Genomic DNA, 16,976 nt, shown 5'->3' with positions numbered 1-16,976 from the left:
GGTGGGCTGGGCCTGCCAGCTAGGCCGCCAGGTAGGTTTGGGCCGGGTGGGCTGACAGGTAACTTCCTTCTCTCTCTCTGTCTTTTATTTCTGTTTTGTTTTATTTAATTTATTTTGTCACTGTTTTGAATTTAAAATAATTCAAACAATGCCAAAAACTCCTCTGAATATTTTATATTGCTAGATGGACTCTTCCAAAAGCTTATAAAATATTTCAGGGGTATTTGAAAATTATATTCTAATTATATGAATATAATTCAAATTCAAATAGCTAATGAATTAAATCCAAAGTCCCAAAAATAATTCCTTAAATGTTCAATATTTTGGTTGGGACCAGAACCCTTACCAAAAATTATCAAACATTTAAGAAGAGCATTTTGGAGCAATGAATGAGATTTCTAGGGTTTTTGCCCCTCTTTTATTTAAGTTTTTGAGGCTTCCAAAATTCCTCAGTTCAAGTTTCGAAAATATAGACATGATGCACACATGAAGCTAGCCTAGAGCACTACCAGTAGCTAGGGATGTGACAACTCACCCCCACTAAACAAGAATCTCGTCTCGAGATTCAAGCGTAGGGTAAGGTGAAGGGTAACGCAGACTAATACGATCTTCAGGATCCAGGTTGCACTTCAATTGAACGTTGATTCGTTCATCATCATTGTCTTGTTGTCTTGTTTTGAGAAAGAGTACAATGAGGATGATGATGATGATGAAGATGACGAGTCGGTTGCCATGGCCTCCATTGCCATTGCAACAACGTCACGGGTGTCTCTCTTCGACTCACCCAATGAGAGCATCACCGCCAAGTGCCTCATGGCTAAAGCCACAAACAAGGTAACCTCCAACGTCAAACCTACCATCATTAATCATCCTTCCCCAATGGATAGCATTAATGAACTTGAGGGAGCTAATGTGGAGGCTAACGAGTTTGAGGCCTTTATGGGCAAAATCAAGGGAAAATCCAAGAAGCACTTTGTTGCTCTCTTGAAACAACTGGGTGAGGCCAATGACATGATCGAGGCTCACGAAGACACCATCTCTAAGATGTAAGGGCATACTCGTGACTATGCCGATGAGATTTCGGATCTTTTCAATGCTCTTGAGGAAGAGAATGGTCTTTGTTTGGCTCTTGAGGAGTCACACAACGTTGATCATACTAAGTTAAAGAAAGATTATGATCATGCCCTCATTATTTCTCGTGTGCTAAATTCTGAGAAGGCCAAACTCGGGGTTGATCTTGCTAGACTCAAAGAGGAGTTTGATATACTTGACAAGGCCCACAAGGCCTTGAAGGGTATTCACGCTAGTCTCAAGGAGTCTCATGATCAACTCCAAGTGAAGCTAACTAAGGAGAAAGCAACTTTTCCTCATATGGTTTTAATTGATAATGAAAATGCTACTAACCCGTGTTGTGAGCATATACATCTTGTTGAGGAAAATGCGAAGTTGAAGGAGCAACTTGAGAGAGGTCTTGCGACTTGCATACAAGGCAAGAAGAACCTCAACGACCTCTTGATCAACCAAAAGGGAGGTGTGGCCAAGGAAGGGGTTGGGTACGTGCCCGACTCCAAGAACAAGAAGAAGAATGACAAGACCAAACGACCTCCTCCCCTCATGCAAACCTTTGTGAGGGAGGGAGAGAGTGCCCCCGAGGAGAAGAAGAAGAACAATGTCAAGAAGGGCAATGCCACCCCTCTCAACAAAGCCGGCGATTTTAACCCTTCTTATGTGTTATGCCGTGCTAGTGATGGGCATGTTTATGCCAAATTTGTTGGTTCTCTTCATGAATACATTGAATGGTCTATTTGGGTTCCAAAAACCCTTGTTACTAACATCAAAGGACCCATTACAAAATGGGTACCTAAAACCAAGCATTGATCTCTTGTAGGTGTTTGCTTCCGGTGGGGGATCATGGTTGCTCGATAGCGGAGCTACAAATCATATGACCGGAAGCAAGGACTTGGTGGTGGACGTGCACAAGGTTCCATCTATGCCCACCAATGTAGAGTGGGGTGACGCCTCATCTTCTAAGGTATTGGGACTTGTCAAGGTGGTCATCTCTCATGATCTCACGATTGAGAAGGTCATGCTTGTTGAGTCCCTTGCATACAATTTACTTTCCGTTCGTCAACTTGCTATCATGGGCTTTGCCACTTTCTTTGGTATCGATACCGTGGCCCTCTTGTGGAGCAAGACTCTTAAAGTAGCCTTTGTTGGGCATGTCGAGAACGGTCTATATGTGATTAACTTTTTGGAGCGACCCACTAAGACCGCGACATGCCTAATGGCTAAAGTTGATGTGGGATGGCTTTGGCATCGCCGTTTAGCCCATGTCAATATAAGATCTTTGCAAAGTCTCCTCAAGGGGGACCATGTCCGTGGACTAACGAATGTTAGTTTTGCTAAAGATCGTGCTTGCAATGCCTGTATTAAAGGAAAGCTACATGAGAAGGCTCACCCTCCCACGACAATCATTTATTCAAAGAGGCCTTTGGAGCTCCTTCACATGGATCTCTTTAGGCCTCCATCCTTCGATAGTCTTGGAGGTAGGAAGTATTGCTTGGTGATTGTGGATGACTACTCAAGGTACACGTGGGTGTATTTCTTCAAGAGGAAGAGCGAGACCCAACAAACCGTCATTGACTTTGCAAATGAAGCACAACGTCAACACAATGCAAAGATCTTGACAATAAGAAGTGACAAGGGCACCAAGTTCAAGAACTACACCTTGGATGAGTTTCTTAGTGACGAGGGAATCAAGCATCAGTATTCCGCACCCTACACCCCTCAACAAAACGGTGTTGCGGAGAGGAAGAACCGGACGTTGATGGATGTGGCAAGGACCATGATGGCGGAGTTCAAGTCTCCGTACAACTTTTGGGCCGAAGCCATCAACACCGCGTGTCATGCATCAAATCGGCTCTACCTCCGCAAGGGATTGAACAAGACTCCATATGAGATACTCACCGGTAACAAGCCCAACCTCAAGTACTTCCGGGTATTCGAGTGTAAGTGTTTCATTCTCAAGAAAGGTGTTCGGTTGTCTAAATTTGAGGCTAGAGCTTATGAGGGCATATTTGTTGGTTATGCTACAAACTCTCATGCTTACCGTGTCCTCAATAAATCCACGGGACTTATTGAGGAGACGTGCAACGTGGAGTTTGATGAGAATAACGGCTCCCAAGTGGAGCAAAGTGGCACTTGTGATGTAGGTGATGAAATTCCTCCTCAAGCCATAAGAAGAATGGGTGTTGGTTTCATCCTACCCATTGAGGAACCCCTTGTGGCCGAAGGAGAAGGACAATGCTCCACTCAAGTGGAGCCATCACCAACCCAAGGCCCACATGCTTCCGAAGAACAAAGTGAAGACCCTCAACCTCATGAACAAGACCAAGGGCAAGATCATACTCAAGACGGTGTTGACACACCAAGTGATGCCCAAGGTCAAGTTCTCTCCCCCGAGCAAGTTCAAGATCAAGAACAAGTTCATGACGGCACTCAATATGATCAAGTAACCGCTCCTCAACTCACCACCGAGGAGGAATTAGAGCGTCGTGCCGCCAAGGTTGCTTCCAAGCTCTCCACCAAGGATCATCTCATGACGAATGTGCTTGGAAGCTTAAGAAAGGGGGTAAGCACTCGTAGACAATTAGCAAATTATTGTGAGCATCACGCGTTTGTCTCTTGTGTGGAACCCCACAAGGTCTATGAGGCGCTAGAAGATCCGGATTGGCTCAATGCCATGCACGAAGAACTCAACAACTTCGAGCGCAACAAAGTGTGGAGATTGGTGCGAAGGCCAACGGGGAACCACAATGTCATTGGAACCAAGTGGATATTCAAGAACAAGCAAGATGCCCATGGGATTATCATTCGCAACAAGGCTCGTTTGGTAGCACAAGGCTACTCCCAAGTCGAGGGTATCGACTACGGTGACCTTTGCTCCCGTTGCTCGTCTTGAATCCATTCGCATGTTGATTGCATATGCTTCTCATCATAACTTTAAGTTACAACAAATGGATGTGAAGAGTGCTTTTCTTAATGGTCCAATTAATGAATTGGTTTACATCAAGCAACCCCCCGGGTTCGAGGATCCCTACTTTCCCGATCATGTGTATCAACTCGATAAGGCACTCTATGGCCTTAAACAAGCCCCACGTGCGTGGTATGACCACCTTACCGAGTTGTTACAAGACCGTGGTTTTGAAGTTGGGCTAATCGACCCCACTCTTTTTACTAAGAAGGTCAAAGGGGAGTTGTTTGTGTGCCAATTATATGTTGATGATATTATCTTTGGTTCTCCTAACAAAGCTTTCAATGAGGAATTTGCCGCTCTCATGACCTCAAAGTTCGAGATGTCCTCCATGGGAGAGTTGAAGTTCTTTCTAGGGTTCAAAGTGAAGCAAAGAAGAGAAGGAACCTTCATCAATCAATCCAAATACACTCAAGACATGCTCAAGAGATTCAAGCTTAGTGACGTCAAGCCGGCCTCCACTCCAATGCCCACCAAGTGCCAACTTGACTTAGATCCCAATGGTAAAGTGGTGGATCAAAAGGTATATCGTTCCATGATTGGATCCTTGCTTTACCTTTGTGCATCTAGACCGGACATCATGTTGAGTGTGGGAATTTGTGCACGGTTTCAAGCCGCACCTAAGGAAAGTCACTATGTGGCGGTCAAACGAATCTTTCAATATTTGGCTCATACCCCAAACTTTGGCTTATGGTACCCAAGAGGATCAAACTTCAAGCTTGTAGGGTACTCCGATTCCGATTGGGCGGGGGACAAAGTGGATAGGAAGTCCACTTCCGGAGGGTGCCAATTCCTTGGTTGCTCTTTGGTAAGTTGGTCTTCCAAAAAGCAAAGTTGTGTGTCTCTCTCGTCCACCGAAGCGGAGTATGTGGCGGCCGGTAGTTGTTGTGCACAACTCTTATGGATGAGGCAAACTTTAAAGGATTACGGTTTCACTTGTGACAAAGTGCCTCTTTGGTGTGACAATGAAAGTGCCATCAAGATCTCTCTCAACCCGGTGCAACACTTCAAGACGAAGCATATTGAGATCCGGTATCACTTCATCCGGGACCACATTAGGCGAGGAGAGATCGAGCTCAACTACGTCAACACTCATGATAACCTTGCAGATATCTTCACGAAGCCCTTGGATGAAGCAAGATTTCACAAGTTAAGGCATGAGCTAAATATCATCGATTCGAGCAATGTTGTTTGAACCCTTGCACACCCCACCATACTCAACGTGTTGTCCTATTTATATGTAGGCATGGACATAGGGGGAGTGATGTTCTCTCAATGAACTCTCCCTCCCCCATTATGCATAAATCAATCAAGTCTTTCACATTAGCCATGTTTGATGGTACTTGTGCTTCAAAGACGAGTTTTGGTCATGGACCCAAGGATAATTCTTCGTGGTGCCATACCAATTGACTCAAACATAGGTGGCTACGGCCACCGCCCTCTCTTTTGGAGAGGTGGTGTCTCGTGGTTGGTTCATTTGTCGTGTGCCTTTCTGGTTTTGTGTGTTGCGTGGTCTTGTGGTGTCGTGTTGGCTCAGAGTGGTTTGTGCAAAGATCTAGTTTTTCGTGCTCGAAACGTGCATCTTCTTGAGCCCACGGTACTACCGCGTCTGAGCGCGGTACTACCGCATTGGGAGGCACGGTACTACCACGCCACAGCACGGTACTACCGCTCTGGTGCGGTACTTCGGAAGTACCGCGCCGTGCGGTACTACCGTGTCTGGGTACGGTACTACCACGCCGTCAAGGGCGCGTGGGGGTTATGACTCGGGCAGGGGAGTTCCAACTCCCCATACCCATTCATTGTCTCTCTCTCCACGTCTCTCCCTCTCAAGAACGGCGCCGGAGGCCCTCGCCGGATCTCCGTCTCCGGCCACTCTCCTCAGATTCCGACCGGTGGGATTGTTCCCCACCACTTCCTCTTGCCATGGACCAAGGTTTTTCCCCAAATCCCTCTTTTTCTTGGCTGTTCTCTTGCTTCTAGGTTTTTGGGGAGAAACTTGTCGTTCTTGAGATTGTAGGCCAAATCTATGCAAGAGTAGGATGTAGGAGAGTCGTGATGCGTAGGAAACATACTTGATATGCTGTCTTGTGGTAGCTTTGTCCAATTGTAGTACCGCCGTGGTTTCGCGGGCTTTTTCAGATTTGAACCAGTTCAGATCTGACGCGGTGCGGTACTACCATGCCCGATGTGCGGTACTACCGCTCTTGCGGTACTACCGCCCATCAGGTGCGGTACTACCGTACCGTGCGGTACTACCGCTCTGCAGACGCGGTACTACCGCGCCGGCCGCGGGGCTAAGGTCGTACTACCGCTCCTACACCCGGTACTACCATGATCTTGCATGGTACTACCACGTCTAAGAGACATACTACTATCTTAGCTCCGCAGCTCTTGGCAGTACTACCGTAGGGATCAAATCTCTCTCTAGGCATTTATCATGTGTGCTTTCTGCTTGTTTCCCTTGCTTTGTTGTGGTCTTTGCATTAATCTCTCCTGGCTGTTGTGGGTGTTTCTGCGTTCTGTGTCTCAGGTGGTGGCCCTCGCCGTTCCAATCCCAGTCGTGACACTGGCTCCAAGCGTCTGCACAACCCCAAGATGAAGCCCCAGAGGGCTCCAATGCCCCCAAGCGCAATGTCAAGACCACTGCCAGCAAGCAAAAGGAACTGGCTAAGGGCATGGACGAGATTTCAACCACTGAGTATGTCGAGCGCCGGAAGATCAATCCCTATGTGAATCCTCGGGCTATCCTCAGAGGCACCAAGTTGTTCTGGACCAAGCAACAGGCTCTCATCTATCTGGATGTGATCAAGAACAAGCAGAATACCTTTGTGGATGTCAAGTGGATAGACATGCATCACCTGCGGAAGGACAAGTTTCGTGACTGTTTTGGAGAGGCTCTGGACTTGGTGGAGCAGTTTGCTATTGAGCCGGTGATGTCCTTTCACCTTGACTATGACCCTGAGCTCATCTGTCAGTTCTTTGCCTCAGTGTACTTTCATCCCGGGGAGGAGCGGAGGATGACCTGGATGACCAATGGCCATCAGCTGTCTGCTACATGGAAAGAGTTCATGGATCTGCTGCACATTCCTGATGACGGGCTTCACACCCCCGTTGGCGTTCGCCCCCATGCCAACTCTGAGTCTGCCAACAAGAACCAGCTTCAGCCCTTCCTTGTTGAGAAGGTACTCCCCAATGGCAAGTCATCTTGGGTGTTGAACTCCTTTCTGGATATCATGCATCGCATCTTCCGCAACACTCTATTCCCACGCATTGGCGACAAGGACAAGGTACATGCATATCTAGTGGACATGTTGCTATTGTGTGCAGAGGCACGTTCTTCTCAGACTCAACCACTTGATGTCTCACACATCATGTGGTGTGAGCTTCGGTTTGCGGTGTTCACTCGCAAGGTACCTATCTATGGATCGTACCTATTTCTGCTGCTCTCCACCACTTGGGAGAAGACGTATCCAGGTGATGAGTTCCTTGCTCCAGACTGAATTCGCCATGAGTCCATCAGCCTCCGCGTCAAGCCCAACTGGGCCAACACCACTACCCGTGCTGAGGCATCTTCTGCTAGGAGGGCTGCTAGTGAGGGGGAGGCTGCTGCTGCTAAGACTGCTGCTGAGGACCGTGCTGCTAGGTCCACCACTTCTTCCTCTGAGCCGTCATGGGCCAAGAAGCTGAAGGACAAGATGAAGACTCTCTTCTGCATGCAGGCGAAGGGACAGTACAGGGCTCACGTGACTGACAAGGAGAGTCGCCGCTGTGACAAGAAGGTGATGAGGCTCTTTGGAGAGGATGTGTCTGGCGGGTCTGAGGACGTCATCACACCTGAGGCTGCCTGGATGTCAAAGCAGGGCTAGAAGTGGACCAGTTCAGAGGATGACCTCGAGGAGCCTATCCCCGCCGCTGAGTCTGACGAGGAGCACGAGGAGCAGTGGGACGAGTTCTCTGCCTGAGCCACCCCGTGTGTGTAGGTGTCCTCTCTGCCTTTTTGGCGTCTCGATGCCAAAGGGGGAGAGAGTGTAGGGATTTGCATTGTGTCGTGCTTGGTGTGTTTGTTTGCTTTGTCGTTTGGACCTCGTTTGCCTCGTTTGCTTTTGTTTGGTTTGTGCCTTCGACCTATCCTCCATATGGTGTAAGACATATGCACTCTATCTATCTTAGTTATCTTATGTTTGTACTATCTTGTCTAGTGATAGAGGAGGGGTTTGCATTTACTTAATAGTATTTTCTTTGTGCAAATCCCGTTTTGTCATCAATCCACCAAAAAGGGGGAGATTGTAAGGACATATTTATCCCTAAGTGTTTTGGTGATTGATGACAACGCATTTGCGGACTAATCGTGTGCCATGAGTATTCCAGACACTTCTTTGCTAGGCACAAGACGATTGGCTGCCCCTCGAAGACTGACGAAGACGGCGTCTTTTCTACGTTTCTTTTTGGTGGATTTGAGTCATAGGAAAGCCGTACTATTAAGAGGGGGTCCGCGTTGGAAAGGTTTGGGTGGAATCATCACGTACACGTCTCCTTTTTATCCCCTCCTTCTTCCTTGGAGCTTCCTCCGTTTTCCTGCCTCCTGTGACTGGTTGCTGTTGTGGTTGCGGTAGTACTGCTCCTGGATCAACGGTAGTACCGTAGGCATCCACGGTAGTACCGCGCGGTGGCGCGATAGTACCGCTCCCCTGGAGCCGCACTACCGCTGCCCACCAGGCTAGTGCCGCCCCTTCGCGGTAGTAGGAGCGGATGTAATTTTTTACATCCGCACCTGCCGCGGTAGTACCGCTTTCACCGTGCGGTAGTACCGCGCTATGCGGTCAGGCAGTAGTACCGCCCCTCGGCAGTACTACTGTGTCGGGTTTTTGGTACTTCCGTTTTTTTGCGGAAGTAGGCACAGAAGTTCCCCTTCCCCCTGGCTGGGACTTTTGCCTTGCGGTAGTACCGCATGGGGGGCGCGGTAGTACCGCGCGTGCGGAAGTAACGCCCCCAGCTTTGCGTCTGTTTCTGTGCTGGGGTCGCGGCAGTACTGTGGGTTGGTATGGTAGTACCGCACTGCCGTGCGGTAGTACCGCTTGGTTGCAAGTAGTAGTACCGCGCGGCCTTGCGGTAGTACCGCTGGCCAGGCGCGGTAGTACCGCTGGCCGCGGGCTGGTTGGTGGGTAACGGTTGGATCTTTTCCACACACTATATAAGGGGTCTCCTTCTTCCCCGTTGACTCACCTCTTCCACCATTAAAAGCTCCATTATTGCTCCAAGCTCCATTTTCGCTTGATCTCACTCCCTAGCCAACCAAACTTGTTGATTTGCTCGGGAGTGGTTGAGAAGGCCCCGATCTACACTTCCACCAAGAGATATTTGATTCCCCCCTACTAATCCCTTGCGGATCTTGTTACTCTTGGGTGTTTGAGCATCCTAGACGGTTGAGGTCACCGCGAAGCCATAGTCCATTGTGGTGAAGCTTCATGGTGTCGTTGGGAGCCTCCAATTGAGTTGTGGAGATTGCCCCAACCTCGTTTGTAAAGGTTCAGTTGCCGCCTCCAAGGGCACCAATAGTGGAATCACGGCATCTCGCATTGTGTGAGGGCGTGAGGAGATTACAGTGGCCCTAGTGGCTTCTTGGGGAGCATTGTGCCTCCACACCACTCCAACGGAGACGTACTTCCTCTCAAAGGGAAGGAACTTCGGCAACACATCCTCGTCTCCACCGTCTCCACTCTTGGTTATCTTGTGCCTTTACTTGTGTAGCTTATTTGTTTCATATATCTTGCTTGCTTGTGTTCCTATTCGTGTTGCATCATATAGGTTGCTCATCTAGTTGCATATCTAGACAACCTACTTTGATGCAAAGTTTAAATTGCTAAAGAAAAGCTAAAAATTGTTAGTTGCCTATTCACCCCCCTCTAGTCAACCATATCGATCCTTTCAAAGGAGTTGACTACAATGAGACATTCTCACCCATAGCGATGCTTAAGTCTGTCTGAATCATGTTAGCAATTGCCGCATTTTATGATTATGAAATTTGGCAAATGGATGTCAAAACTGCATTCCTTAATGGACATCTCAAAGAAGAGTTGTATATGATGCAACTAGAAGGTTTTGTCGATCCTAAAGGTGCTAACAAAGTGTGCAAGCTCCAGCGATCCATTTATGGACTGGTGCAAGCCTCTCGAAGTTGGAATATATGCTTTGATAGTGTGATCAAAGCATATGGTTTTATACAGACTTTTGGAGAAGGCTGTATTTACTAGAAAGTGAGTGGGAGCTCCGTAGCATTTCTGATATTATATGTGGATGACATATTGCTGATCGGAAATGATACTGAACTTCTGGATAGCCTAAAAGGATACTTGAATAAGAATTTTGCAATGAAAGAACTCGGTGAAGCTTCTTATATGTTGGGCATCAAGATCTATACAGATAGATCAAGACGCTTAATTGGACTTCCTCAAAGCACATACCTTGATAAAGTTTTGAAGAAGTTCAAAATGGATCAGGCAAAGAATGGGTTCTTGCCTGTGTTACAAGGTGTGAAGTTCAGTCAGACTCAATGCCCGACCAATGCAGAAGATAGAGAGAAAATGAAAGTCATTCCCTATGCCTTAGCCATAGGTTCTATCATGTATGCAATGCTGTGTACCAGACCTGATGTGTGCCTTGCTATTAGTCTAGCAGGGAGGTACCAAAGTAATCCAGGAGTGGATCACTAGACAATGGTCAAGAACATCCTGAAATACCTGAAAAGGACTAAGGATATGTTTCTCGTTTATGGAGGTGACAAAGAGCTCATCGTAAACGGTTACGTCGATGCAAGCTTTGACACTCATCCGGATGACTCTAAGTCACAAACCGGATACATATTTTTATTGAATGGTGGAGCTGTCAGTTGATGCAGTTCTAAGCAGAGCGTCGTGGAAGGATCTACGTGTGAAGCGGAAAACATAGCTGCTTTGGAAGCAGCCAGTGAAGGAGTCTGGATGAAGGAGTTCATATCCGATCTAGGTGTAATACCTAGTGTATTGGGTCCAATGAAAATCTTTTGTGACAATACTGGTGCAATTGCCTTGGCAAAGGAATCCAGATTTCACAAGAGAACCAAGCACATCAAGAGACGCTTCAATTCCATCCGCGATCAAGTCAAGGAGGGAGACATAGAGATTTGCAAGATACATACAGATCTGAATGTTGCAGACCCGTTGACTAAGCCTCTCTCACGAGCAAAACATGATCAGCACCAAGACTCCATGGGTGTTAGAATCATTACTGTGTAATCTAGATTATTGACTCTAGTGCAAGTGGGAGACTGAAGGAAATATGCCCTAGAGGCAATAATAAAGTTGTTATTTATATTTCCTTATATCATGATAAATGTTTATTATTCAGGCTAGAATTGCATTAACCGGAAACTTAGTACATGTGTGAATACATAGAAAACAGAGTGTCCCTAGTATGCCTCTACTTGACTAGCTGGTTAATCAAAGATGGTTAAGTTTCCTAGCCATAAACATGTGTTGTCATTTAATGAACGGGATCACATCATTAGAGAATGATGTGATGGACAAGACCCATCCGTTAGCTTAGCGCTATGATCATTTAGTTTATTGCTATTGCTTTCTTCATGACTTATACATGTTCCTATGCCTATGAGATTATGCAACTCCCGAATACCGGAGGAACACTTAGTGTGCTACCAAACGTCACAACGTAATTGGTGATTATAAAGATGCTCTACAGGTGTCTCCAATGGTGTTTGTTGAGTTGGCATGATCGAGATTAGGATTTGTCACTCTGATTGTCGGAGAGGTATCTCTGGGCCCTCTCGGTAATACACATCACTATAAGCCTTGCAAGCAATGTGACTAATGAGTTAGTTGAGGGATGATGTATTACAGAACGAGTAAAGAGACTTGCCGGTAACGAGATTGAACTAGGTATGATGATACCGATGATCGAATCTCGGGCAAGTAACATACCGATGACAAAGGGAACAACGTATGTTGTTATGCGGTTTGACCGATAAAGATCTTCGTAGAATATGTAGGAACCAATATGAGCATCTAGGTTTTGGTATTGGTTATTGACCAGAGATGTGTCTCGGTCATGTCTACATAGTTCTCAAACCCGTAGGGTCCGCATGCTTAACGTTCGATGACGATTTGTATTATGAGTTTATGTGATTTGATGATCGAAGGTTGTTCGGAGTCCAGCATGATATCACGGACATGAAGAGGAGTCTCAAAATGGTCAAGACATAAAGATTCATATATTGGAAGGTTAAATTGGAACACCGGAATGGTTTGGGTCGTTTCAGATGAGCTTCAGAGTACCGGGGGTTACCGGAACCCCCCGGGAAGTTATTGGGCCTCATGTGCCTAATGGTGGAAGAGAGGAGGCAGGCCAAGGAGTGGCGCGCGTCCCCTAGCCCAAACCGAATTGGACTAGGGCTAGGGGGGCTGGCCCCCCTTTCCTTCTCTTCTCCTACTCCTTCCCCCTTCTCCTTGTGGAAGTAGGAAAGGGGAGGGGGGCGAATCCTACTTGGTGTAGGACCCCCCCCCTTGGGCATGCCACCCTTGGCCGGCCTCCTACACCCTCCCCCTTTATATACGTGGGAGGGGGGCACCCCATAGACACACAAGTTGATCTTTTAGCCAAGTGCGGTGCCCCCTCCATAGTTTCACACCTCGGTCATATCGTCGTAGTGCTTAGGCGAAGCCCTGCGCCAGTAACTTCATCATCGCCGTCACCATGCCGTCGTGCTGATGAAATTCTCCCTCGTCCTCAACTGGATCAAGAGTTTGAGGGACGTCACCGAGCTGAACATGTGCAGATCGTGGAGGTGCCGTGCATTCGGTAGTTGATCAGTTGGATCGCGAAGACATTCGACTACATCAACCGCGTTACTAAACGCTTCCACTTTTGGTCTATGAGGGTACGTAGACGCACTCTTCCCTCTCGTTGTTATGCATCTCCTAGATAGGTCTTGCGTGATCGTAGGTAAAATTTTGAAATACTGTGTTCCCCAACACGAACCCCCCTCCAGCAGGGTGCCGGAAAAGGTCCTAAGATGGGATCTCATGGGAACAGAGGCTTGCGGTGGCGAAAAAGTATTTTGGTGGATGCCTCTGATGGTTTGGGAATATTTGGGAATTTATAGTGCAAAGATTAGGGTTGGGGGACTCCCGAGGTTCCCACAAGCCAGGGGCGCCCCCTAGGGCGCGCCCTGAGGGCTTGTGGGCCCCTCGGGACTCCTCTAACCCCTCTTCAAGTCCTACGGGTGTCTTCTAGTCCAAGAAAAATCATCGCGAAAGCTTTATTCTGTTTGGACCCCGTTTGATCTTCCTTTTCTATAAAACTCAAAAACAATGAAGAAAAACAGAAACTGGCATTGGGATCTAGGTTAATAGGTTAATCCCAAAAATAATATAAAATAGCATATTAATGCATATAAAACACTAAAACAAATAATATAATAGCATGGAACAATAGAAAATTATAAATACGTTGGAGACGTATCATAGTCTTATGATCTGTCTAGTATGTTGTTCTACTTTGGTGAACTCTATGTGTGTTGTCCAATTTAATGGCCGAGGCAACATGATCTCAAGAACTACACGGTTAACACATATTGCTTGGGAAATCTGTGACCTCTGATGTGACAGGTGAAGACATCTATGAGGACCAAAGACAATATGAAATAATGCCGATCCATTATAATTACTGCTTGGTTTTGATCTGAGGACCTTAATTGTAGAGAAGACCATGCGTAGCAACAGCGAAGTAGGACCATAAAGTGGGATGTAATCCTTCTAGGAGGAGTTCCATGACCTTAGGGTGATCTGCCTACAGAGCAAACATATAAAACACTACGAACACGATACAAGGTAACTGGTATTACCTGAAATCTCTCCGCGCCTAATTTCTCCATTGCAAGAAAAACAACTCTATTTTCAAGTCTATGTTATTTACTTCCAAGTTTTTTTATCGTTGTTACTACAAGCCTATCGTTCTTATCACTGATTTATTTGTCCACCAAGATAGTAACAATATTTACAGAATCACGGGTAGTTACTTCACATAAGAACTATGACACCTTATGTGTGACTGAAGCGCTAATATAAATACTCTCTTATTCTCTTCGATTGCACGAGGACTAATTGAGATACTTCCATGAAAGTGCTACATATCTTGTGTGTCTTGCAGGGCATTAGGTCGATGTTTCGAGCTTCATTAAATTGTGGCGCTAACACATGGGCCGATGCCACTAATTTCAAACCAAACTTCGTTTCACGCCTATAGTATCACAAGTACTACCTACGTGTTCCTTTTCCAGCGATTGTACTACTTCCTGACTGGCTAGACTGGTGGGCTCCGTGCACTACAGATGTCTGCTAGATTTTGAATGCCACTAACTATACCATATTGATGTGGCTTGAAACTACTTCGGTATTTCCCCAAAGAGGAAGGGATGATGCAGCACAGCGGCGGTAGGTATTTCCCTCAGTGATGAGACCAATGTTATTGAACCAGTAGGAGAACCAAGCAACAATACGTAAACATCACCTGCACACAAATAAAAAATACTCGCGACCCGACGTGTAGAAGGGGTTGTCAATCCCTTTCGGGTAGCGGCGCCAGAAATTGGCAAACGGACGTGAGAGAGTAGTAAATATTGATAGATCGAACGCCAAATAAAATAAATTGCAGCAAGGTATTTTTGTATTTTTGGTTTAATAGATCTGAAAATAAAAGGCAAATAAAATAGATCGCAAAGGCAAATAATATGAGAAAGCGACCCAGGGGCCGTAGGTTTCACTAGTGGCTTCTCTCGAGAAAATTAGCAAACGGTGGGTAAACAAATTACTGTTGGGAAATTGATAGAACTTCAAATAATCATGACGATATCTAGGCAATGATCATTACATAGGCATCGCATCCAAGATTATTAGACCGACTCCTGCCTGCATCTACTACTATTACTCCACACATCGATCGCTATCCAACATGCATCTAGTGTATTAAGTTCATGGAGAAACAGAGTAATGCAATAAGAATGATGACATGATGTAGACAAGATCTATTTATGTAGAAATATACCCCACCGTTTTATCCTTAGTAGAAATGATACATACGTGTCGGTTCCCTTTCTGTCACTGGATGATGCACCGTAAGATCGAACGCACTACAAAGCACCTCTTCCCATTGCAAGATAAATAGATCAAGTTGGCCAAACAAAACCCAAATATCGGAGAAGAAATATGATACGTCTCCAACGTATCTATAATTTTTGATTGTTCCATGCTATTATATATTCTGTTTTGGATGTTTAATGGGCTTATTTATACACTTTTACATTATTTTTGGGACTAACCTATTAACCGGAGACCCAGCCCAAATTGTTGTGTTTTTTTGCCTATTTCAGTGTTTCGCAGAAAAAGAATATCAAACGGAGTCCAAACGGAATGAAACCTTCGGGAGCGTGATTTTTGGAACAAACGTGATCTAGAGGACTTGGAGTGGACGTCAAGCAATAAATGAAGAGGCCACTAGGCAGGGGGCGCGCCCTCCACCCTCGTGGGCCCCTCGTGGCTCCGCCGACCTACTTCTTCCTCCTATATATACCTATATACCCTGAAAACATCATAGGGCACCACGAAAACCTAATTCCACCGCCACAACCTTCTATACCCGTGAGATCCCATCTTAGGGCCTTTTCCAGCGCTCCACCGGAGGGGGCATTGATCATGGAGGGCTTCTACATCAGCACCATAGCCTCTGCGATGATGTGTGAGTAGTTTACCTCAGACCTTCGGGTCCATAGTTATTAGCTAGATGGCTTCTTCTCTCTATTTGGATCTCAATACAAAGTTCTCCTTGATTGTTTTGGGGATCTATTCGATGTAATCTTCTTTTGCGGTGTGTTTGTCGAGATCCGATGAATTGTGGGTTTATTATCAAGATTATCTATGAACAATATTTGAATCTTCTTTACATTCTTTTATGTATGATTGGTTATCTTTGCAAGTCTCTTCGAATTATCAGTTTGGTTTGGCCTACTAGATTGATCTTTCTTGCAATGGGAGAAGTGCTTAGCTTTGGGTTCAATCTTGCGGTGCTCGATCCCAATGACAGTAGGGGAAACGGCACGTATTGTATTGTTGCCATCGAGGATAAAAAGATGGGGTTTATATCATATTGCATGAGTTTACCCCTCTACATCATGTCATCTTGCTTAAAGCGCTACTATGTTTTTATGAACTTAATACTCTAGATGGATGTTGTATAGAGGTCGATGTGTGGAGTAATAGTAGTAGATGCAGGCAGGAGTCGGTCTACTTGTCACGGACGTGATGCCTATATACATGAGCATGCCTAGATATTCTCATAATTATTCGCTTTCTATCAATTTCTCAACAGTAACTTGTTCACCCACCATAATACTTACACTACAAAAAAGACACATCTGTGACATTTTGGGCCGAACAATTTTTTTTTCTGTCATACATATGACACTTCTATGACGATAATTGTGACAAAACCCGGTATCATCATAGATGTGGTGGGCTCCTACTTCTATGACAAAAATCATGACAGAAAATGGGCTTTTCGTCCTGGTTGGGCCGGAGACGCAGCTGCATGACATTCTTTGGGCCGACCATGACGGAAAAAACCATGGTAGAAGCGAGGGGGAGGAAAATTTTGGGGAGTTCCCGGTTACGGTGGGAGGTCGGGGTCCGAGCGATGCACGTTTCTCTCGTACACGTACGCGCGTGTGTGCGAGGCGTTGGCTCTAAATGAACACGAGCGAGGCGTTGGGCTCTAACTGAACCCGAGCGATTGCACTGCAGGCTACGCGTTACTGAACCCGAGCGATCGATTGATGGCTGTTAACTAAACCCGATCGAGCAATTCCTTCGCTACTGCTGCTAACTGAAGCCGATCG

The sequence above is a fragment of the Triticum dicoccoides genome, chromosome 7A (assembly GCF_002162155.2).
Source record: "Triticum dicoccoides isolate Atlit2015 ecotype Zavitan chromosome 7A, WEW_v2.0, whole genome shotgun sequence".
Taxonomy (NCBI): Eukaryota; Viridiplantae; Streptophyta; class Magnoliopsida; order Poales; family Poaceae; genus Triticum; species Triticum dicoccoides.
This window is presented reverse-complemented; position numbering follows the sequence as displayed.